Source organism: Triticum aestivum, chromosome 1A (assembly GCF_018294505.1).
Source record: "Triticum aestivum cultivar Chinese Spring chromosome 1A, IWGSC CS RefSeq v2.1, whole genome shotgun sequence".
Classification (NCBI taxonomy): domain Eukaryota; kingdom Viridiplantae; phylum Streptophyta; class Magnoliopsida; order Poales; family Poaceae; genus Triticum; species Triticum aestivum.
This window is the reverse complement of record NC_057794.1, coordinates 188,407,642-188,416,735: the sequence shown is the minus strand read 5'-3', so window position 1 is coordinate 188,416,735 and position 9,094 is coordinate 188,407,642. Positions and strand designations below refer to the sequence as shown.

General features: G+C 39.6%; 1 long non-coding RNA gene across 7 annotated transcripts; it reads right to left on the bottom strand.

Annotated features, from left to right (window-relative positions):
- Nucleotides 1-355: 355 nt before the first annotated feature.
- On the bottom strand, nucleotides 356-4,045 carry LOC123042924 (uncharacterized). Of its 7 annotated transcripts, XR_006418961.1 has the most exons (4): nucleotides 3,654-4,045; nucleotides 3,032-3,193; nucleotides 728-2,951; nucleotides 356-632 (listed from the first exon to the last, which is right to left on the bottom strand). It is a non-coding gene; the product is annotated as an uncharacterized lncRNA (long non-coding RNA). The 7 variants fall into 7 exon arrangements; XR_006418954.1 differs by having other exon boundaries at nucleotides 3,032-4,045; XR_006418955.1 differs by having other exon boundaries at nucleotides 728-3,193.
- Nucleotides 4,046-9,094: the final 5,049 nt, after the last annotated feature.

The following is a 9,094-nucleotide window of genomic DNA, read 5'->3' as shown; positions in this document are numbered from 1 at the left end:
AAGCGTCCTCGGAGCGTCTCCTTACGGACCGCCTTAAAACATGTAGGCACGCTTGGTTAGCGTGTCTAAATGGTATGAGACGCTATATTGAGACGTTCAAAATCGTCTCTACGAAAATAGAGACATTCTACTACACGCTTGTATCACGACTCTACTCATGTGGGCCCATTCCTTATAGACGTTATGTTGAGACGACATATTCGTCTCTAAATATGAATAAGCTTCTTTGTGTCAATGGAGTATTTTACTTTAATCGTTATTTGATTACTAATTTAACTTTGTATTGCTCATTTCAAATCGAGTTAATTTATCATGATAGGGATGCATGTGTAGATTGATCAAATATCACTATATAAAGTCATCAATCCACATCACCAATTGCATTCGTAGAAATCCATTCTCACAATTAGCATCCTTTGTAACAAATCTAGGAACACATACAAATACTAAAAGTGTATGGAGTTCACAACTAAAACAAATCAGACATGATGTAAATAATTAAAGAGAAGATACTACAAACTAGAACTAAGCTTTCCATACATTATACATAATATACATTCGTTTAAAAACTGATTCTTGTGTAGTTTCTCCTTGCTCCTGCAATGCTTTCCAATTCTAAAATCTCAGCTACCCTGGAAGAAAAACATAACAAAGAGAAGTTTAGAACATAAGCATTTGGATTAGTGCAAGATGAGATGTTCTTTTGATGAACCTCTGAGAGATGTACCATACAAATGTCTTGAGGGTGTCTTGGAGCACCAATGTCTTAGGTTGTGTTGGAGTGGCCGGCTCACTTTTTGACCTAAAAAACCAAGATACTTCACCAAAGATACAACCTACTAATGTATTTTCTTGATATGCTTAGTGACGTGGGAAGTTATACACTTGGTTCAGGACCACCTTACTTGGTCGCACTGCTATTTCCAGCATGAGCATTTGCCGATTCTTGGCCACCATGTGCTTTTGCATTTGAGGTTCAGTGCAACTGTAAGTAAACTTGTTCAAAAATTAGGCATTGTATGGTAATGAAGAAATTTATGCACACAGGCACAAATAAACTAGTGTAACCCATTCCTTGTTAGTGAATAGTTGGTTCCGTAAGTTGATTCTTCAAGGCCTTGATTGCCTTTATCAAACTTTTCAAGACGTGCTTCCGCAAGTTTAGTTTCAGTTGTAAGTAAACATAAACAAATCATAGTCATTATTTGGTATTTCAAAAATAATTTATAAATGAGAGTTATGAGAATTATTGTCACCTTCTCTTTGATATGATCGACTTTGGCAAGGTTAGCAATAAAAATCCGATAATATGCATGTCAAATAAAGATGCAGTAATTAATCAAATGATGCACAACAAATTTGTTCAAAGTGGTAGAAGATGCATATGGTAATCAAACTATATGAGGACATAGATAAGATCTATAGAACATGGTTGACTCAATTTATTGGTGGACTACTTATGTTGGGCTGAAGCTTGTCTTAATTTGAAACATACTATGATGATTAAATAAGAAGCATTCTTGGATGTCAACAACATGTACCACACACGCTTTGAAGAGCAATGCAAGTTGAATAACAAAATTTAGTCAAACTTCAATAGTTCCACAACACCATAAATTTCACCAGACTTAAGTAGTTGAAAATCACAAGAGGCACAAAATGAATATTTCACACCCTAAGCTATATAGCATGTTATAAAATATGCATTGAAAATACATTAGTAGGCGGTACTAGAACATCAAGAAAAATTCTCTATGGGTCGATAAGATATAAGAGAACATTGAATTTGCTCACCAATAGAAGGCAATTAGCTATCACCTGAGCTTGCTAGTGAAAGCAATCATACGGTCCATTAGTAATTTCATTTCTATCTTGCTGGTAAATGTGCTCAATTATTGAACAAATATGTTCACGAAAACTAAAGTCGTTGATGGATACATAAAAACCCACCAAGAATTTTATAATGATTTGGGGACAACGACTCTTAAATCAGAATCCACAGATTAAAAGGGGAAATCAGTACAGAAAATCTAAGTGGTTCTAGAGTAAGAAAAAAATCGCATCTGTTTTGCCGACTTGCATTGCACGTAAAGTTATGCCTAAAATGTTATTCTTGACCTGGGAATAATGTAGCGTTGTAGTATATTGCCAATAAATCATGCTCAATTGTAATTGAAGCCAATATACTCCACAAGACCCATTTCATCAGAACTAAGTTCTGAATGAACTATACTACATAGTCATCAAGTTGTAGCATTTTCTCAGTATGTTAGCAATTCAGCACATCAGGTATTTATGTGTTTGAACATCATGTGAAATTAAATCGGAATTCCTTCCATCCATGAAATGGAACATAAGTAATGGAGAGATCAAGAATAAAAACGACTTACCATGTTATATTAGAGATGCAAATCATGAACTTTTTGCACATGCAGGCAAGAGCTGAACCTCCAAATCTGTGCCGTACCCACAAACCTACACGCAATACCTAATAAACCTTCTGCTTAGATTAAGAATCAGGTAGGTATACAATTTTCTGTACTGTATGCACCCACCATTAGGTCTGAATTTCAACGAAATAACAGTTCATATACTTGTAGAACTAAAACTTGATGCAACGACATATCACAATGAGAATTAAAAGAACCCCCTTCCTCATGTTTTTTTCTTACAGTGGTAAAAAATAACAATCTAGGAAACAAAAACTGTCCTCTAAGCTAGTAATACTTATGATGTGTGTGCTAATCACAAAGCATGTACTCAGAAAGAGTGAAAAGAGAGCAAAAGTACACAAACCAGCGAAAAGATGAAGCAGATATGCGACGTGTACCTAGGCAAGAGAAGCCGCCACTGTGCTTGCACTGGTGTTCACCACCATGCCGTTAAGTGGCGGCGACCAAGGCGAACAGGGTGACATGGGTCGGCCATCCAATAGGTGGGGTTATATACTCCTAAAATAGCGGGGCACAAGATTCAGGAAGAGGCGTTTGAATCTGTTGCCATAAAAATCAGAATGAACATCCTAACCCACCATAATCGCAAGATGAACACGTGAATCATATCCCTGCTCCTCCCAAAATTACATGTGTCATCACCCAAAAATCCACCGAGAGGCATAAAAGAACTCCAAAAAAAGGAGAAAATTCATTCCTAGGGGAGATTCAGTCTTACTTATTGTCTCTTGTTTGCATTTCTGCACGACAAAAAAACAAGCAGTACACAATAATTACTAGTAGTAGCTAATATACAACCAAATAATAAGTTAGCATAAGTGAACAACTTCCCCCCATTGGCATGGAACATTACCACTTACAAGATGACAAGTTCATAGTTCAGTACTAGTTACAGGTTAGTAACTAACAGCATAACAGGCCATCACAGTTTGACATATAAAAAATCAATCGATTGTGTACTGGGATGATCTGAACATAAACGCACAAAAAAGTTGACTATGTAGCACTAGCAGACAGGGGAGGGTGGTCGCAGAATGCCCTAGAGCTGCACATACGAACAGGGCGAATCACGCGAGGGCCGGTGTTGGTTCGGTGCCCCTGGAACGGGGTGAATCATGCAAGCAGCCGAACATGTCACACGCCGCTAATTTGATTGATTGATGGTAAAAACTGCAGAGGATATGGTATTCAAGGGATAACCTGCTTGACGGGCCGGAGGCTGAAGATGCTTGCGGGGTGCTGTAGCGAGGGAACACGCGGCAGATCTTCGGGTGGCGTATGAGACCAAAGTGGATGCGGCTAGGTGACGGTGAGGACAACATCAGGAGGAGCACGGCATTGCGACGGTGAGGACGACGGACGCCGACGGGCTCGGACTACCGAGGTTGCAATGGACGAGAAAGGGAATCGACGGTGGACGGAGTTAGCGGCGGAGGCCAGCGCTTCGGGGTAGGGCTGCTGCCCCACAGGGAGGGGGAATGGGCGATGCGCGAGGTGGGCATCCCCGGCGTAGATTGGAATCTGGAGACTAGAGGTTGGGAGATGGAGGCGTGGGGGAAATATCTGGGATTATACGGAGAAAAAAACAGAGAGACGCGGGAAGGCTTTTTTATTTTTTGAGGGGGCGCGGGAAGGCTTATATAGGCGTTAAAGAAATAAGTTTCAGCGTCAAATTTGGTTAAGAGAAATTAGTTTAGGTAACCAAATTTGGTTAAGAGGAAAAAATTCCGGAGAAAATGGATATTTCACATATATGGATGTACACATCCAATGTAATATCCACATCATTGAATAAAAAATATAATGCTCATGCATTGATACACCAAGCAGACAGAGTGAGACCCAAAATAATACGAAAACACTAACGCACACACGTGTAGGTGTTTGCATCTCGCCCACACGCGTGGATCCACGTCCGTTTGTGGTTGCACGAATCTTGGCATGTTTATGGTGCCACTTAGGACTAGGCTGGTGTGTGGGTATTCATCCGGGTGCCCATACGTCCGTTTTCACCACACGGAGGGACCGGTGTGTGGCCATTTAGAAGTTCGCCCACACGTCAGTTTTCACTCATGCACAGAGGCTAGTGTGTGAGCATTTATCAGTACGCCCACACGCCCGTCTCCTCTCCCATACCCAAAGCTGTCACTTGCCATGTGTTTTGCAGGGTACATGACAATTGCCCTAGTGTGCTTATAAGCAGATGGCAACTCTCTCTTTTACCCGAACATGTCAGTTGACATGTGTTTTGCAGGGTACATGGCAACTGCCCTAGTGTGCTTGTAAGCAGATGGCAACTCTCTCTTTACCCGAACATGTTATTTTGTCATGTCTTTTTCTAGTGCTACACGACAACTGCCTAGTGTTAGTAGGTGGCAACCCCTAAAGTTTTTAAATCATGACAATTGTAGTAAACCGGACCATACATGCCAGCTGCCTAGTGTTAGTAGGTGACAACCCCTAAAGTTTTTCAAATCATGGCAACTAAAGTAAAACAGACCATACATGGCAACAGCTGCAGTTGTCCAAAAATGTCATCTGCCACTTGACGTGAGATGGCAGCTGCAGTTGAGCAACCATGGCAATTATAGTTGTCCGACATGGCAGCTGCAGTTAAACGAACATGGAAGAATGTCCGGACCATGGCAACTGCGGGGCGCGTGGTGACTGTCACGTAGGGCATGCGGAACCATGAGGTAGGAGGCCTGATGTACGGGCGTGTGGGTGTTATCTATTCATGGCCTCAAAAAATGGCCCCCGTGCTAATAGCCACTCGAATAAACAACTCGTGCTAACAAATGGCCAGCGTGAATGTTTAAGAACATATTGTAGCGTAACATTCGAAACATTTTTATTTTTTTATTTTGATTTTTTAAATAAAGTAATAATTCTAATTGTTGAATATTCTTTAAAACGTGGATTTTTTTAAATCCTGATAGTTTGAAAGTTTCATTAATTTTCGAAAAAAGACAAACAAAACATGAAACGGGAAGATTTTTTTGCAACACATGAACATTTTTTGAAAACATGAATCTTTTATAAGAAAACAAATATTTTTTTAATATGTGAACAATTTTTTAAAATGGAAACATGTTCTGAACATTGAAAACAATTTTTGAAAGCGCTTGTTTTAAACACAAACAATAATTTGAATTTCTGAACAATTCAATAAAAAATGAATATTTTCCAATTTTTTCATTTTTAAAAGGAAATTTATTTTGAAAATCTCAAACAATTTAAGAAAACATAAAAAATCGAGCATTTTTTTAATTACGAAAAATTTTGGAACAAGAAGAAAAATTTAAAGTTTCAAACATTTTTCAAAATGGGAACAAAAATTTTAAATCACGAAGATTTTTCAAAAATTTGAACAAAAATTTAAATTCTAAAAAAATGAATTTATGACAAAGGAAAAAATAGAAATAAACATGAAAGGGAAAACATAAAAAGGAAAGAGAAAGGAAAATGAGAAAGAAGAAGAAAATAAAAGGAAAAGGACATAAATAGAAAAAGAACAAAGGAAAAGGTAAACGGGCCGGCCCAATTTTGGTGTCCTATGAAAAACTCCGACTATTTGTCGCCTTGTGTAGTAAATAAGGTTTCCCAGCTACGTGGGCAGAAAATAAAAGGGCTGGCTTCGTTGGGCCACAGCGCACGCAGCCCACATACGAAATTACTCGCAAAACTGTTTTTCTTTTCTAACAGATGGACACATGAAAATTTAGTACCACCTTGGATACAAAAAAAAGTTCCTTTCAGTGGTGAACGGATGAAAAACTTGGAGAAACGCACCTTACTTTATTAGTAACTAGCACATATGCCCGTGCTGGCAACGGGAGAGATTTTTCGCGAGAAGCATCGGAAGAGATAATTGATGTGTCCATCAAAACGGTCTCAACAAAAGTGGGGCAACAGAGCGGAGAGCAGCAGTGTTCTCGCGGGTCATGTTTGGCCCGCAAGATCTTTATAGTAGTGGGGTTGGCCGGAGTGGTGGCCACTATCCAACTCGTGCCTTTTTCTTCCTCAGATCTGCATCCTTGTTGAGCTTGTGGTGACCTCTTGCTTTATTTAATAAAGGAAAAAATCATTAATTTCGGGAAAAAGGCAAACCAAATTTAAAACAGGAAGATTTTTTGAAATTCACGATTTAAAAAAAACAGGAACCATTTTTAAGGCGGAGAAACGACATTTTTTGAATTTGTGAACAATTTTTGAAAATGGAAACTTGCTTTGAGCATCAAAACCATTTTCAAAATGTGTTTTTAGTCACGAACGTTATTTTGAATTTGTGAACATTTCAATAAAAAAGAATATTTTTCATATTTCTGTTTTTAAATGCAATTTATTTTAAAATTCTAGAACATTTTTGGAATTTGCTTTCGAAGACATGTGAACATTTTTTGAACTTTTACAAATTTGGAACGATAATACAAATTTAAAGTTCCAAATATTTTTGAAAATGTGAACAATTTTTGAAATTTTGAAGGTTTAAAGAAAATTTGTAAAAAAAATAAATTCGGAAAAAAGAAAAATAATAAATTTATGGGAAAAAGGAAAAAACAACTTGGAAGGGAAAAGTAGAAAAAGAACATAGAAAAATAGTCTTTGGTCGAACGATGCGAAGCTTCGGCTATATGCCGCCCAGTGCAATCAATAAGGTTTTCCTAGCTACGTTGGCAGGATATAAATGGGTGGCTTCTCTGGACCTTTGCGCGTGCGGGCCCATGTACGAAATTCTAGACAAGATTCTTTTTTTCTTTTCTAACAGATGGACCACAAAAATTTAGTATCACCAGGGATATAAAAAAATATTTCGGTGGTGAACGGATGAAAAATTGGAGAAACGCACCTTGCTTTATTACTAGGCAGGAATAGATTTAGATATAGATCTAGATATAGAAAAGGTATAGATAGCTATGGTTCATAGTTGGTTTGTTGGTACAATGTCTGGATGACAAACTGCCAGGGAGAAATGGAAAGGTTGATCGTGGATTAAAAAAGCAATAGACAAATTAGGACAAGAAAAGTATAACAAGGGTCTACGTCATCTAGTCATTGACACCGTGGTACATGACACGTCGAGATGGGAACAGTTGTAGACAGTAAACCTTATCTCTTCTAGACAGAGTGCCGCCACCATCAACATGCCACTGCGAAATTCTAACCCTCACCTATATACGAGACGAAACTGAGGCACTTAGACCTCCCTCCCCCCAATAACCCTGGAAAGGCAGAGGTACTTGGGTGGTGGCCAATGGGGAATGACGGCATTACCTTATGGCCTCACCTAGTTACTCAATCGCGCGTATAAATTTTAGCATGATTGATTTTAATAGCTATCACAAGTGTAAAATTTTGTGATTATTTAAAGTTTTTCTCAATGCCACAAATAGACCTCATACTAAAACATCTCAAAGATCGTCTCTACGTTAATTAAAAGTACATATTTCTTTTAAAAATGTCTAGTTATAGGAAAACGTTTGTGGCACTTTGTAAACATCTTAGGAAGCATCTCTAGTCTCCTAGTGTCCATGCGCTTAGAGACGAATACAAAGAGCGTCCCATAAAGAGCGACTATACATGGCTATTTTGTTGTAGTGACTATGGATCCGCTCCCGACTCCCTATGAGAACGCCATCCATAGCACTCACGCCTATCTTGCGCATTTTAGAGTATCCACTTTCACTTGTCTATGAACTGTTATAGGCAACCCAGAAGTCCTTTACCGCGGACGCGGCTATTCGAATAGATCATTTATAACCCTGCAGGGATGTACTTCTTCACACATGTTTCCACCACTTAGCCTCTGCACACGACATGTGCTCGGCAGACTTCAAGCGAAAGCCGACATGGGTGTAGACCACGACCTAACTAACCACACAAGTCTCTAGTATAGGTTTATTGCCTATTCGGGTTCCATCCGCGAGGAGATCCGGCCGGAGTTTCGCTCACAGCCCCAAGCGATGTGTGCAGGGTTCCCGAGACACCAAACGGGCGCCCAGTACACCATGCCACGGTGTATCTACCGCATCATAGCCCACCTCTCGGGTCAGTGCTATGCACGGCCGCCAACACATATCCTACAAATACCAGAAACTAGTTGCAACTCCTGGACAGAGGACAAGGGCGGTTAATAAGTCGAGCGGGGTCATATTACAGGGCCCAACATGTGGTAGTAGCTATTTCATGGATCACAAGAACTCAGTTCCTAAGGACGGCTTCAATGAGACAACCCACCATGTACTCCTACATGGCCTCTCACCGATACCTTTACCAAATCGTGTTCACATACTTAGCTCTCAACAGTAGGACATGCTCACACACCTCCGATTCATCCCCGATGAATCAAAACTGACACAACTCTATGCAATAGCAGGCATGATAAACAAGCATGAATGAGTAGGCACATCAGGGCTTAAACAACTCCTACCCATGCTAGTGGGTTTCATCTATTTACTGTGGCAACGACAGGTCATGCAGAGGAAAGGGGTTCAACTACCATAGCATGTAACAGTTGAATCGTTGTTGTCCTAATGCAGTAAAAGAGAGCAGGAGCGAGAAGGTGGGATTGTATCGGAATGAACAAGGGGTTTTTGCTTGCCTGGCACTTCTGAAGATAGTATAGCTCTTCATCGGTGTCA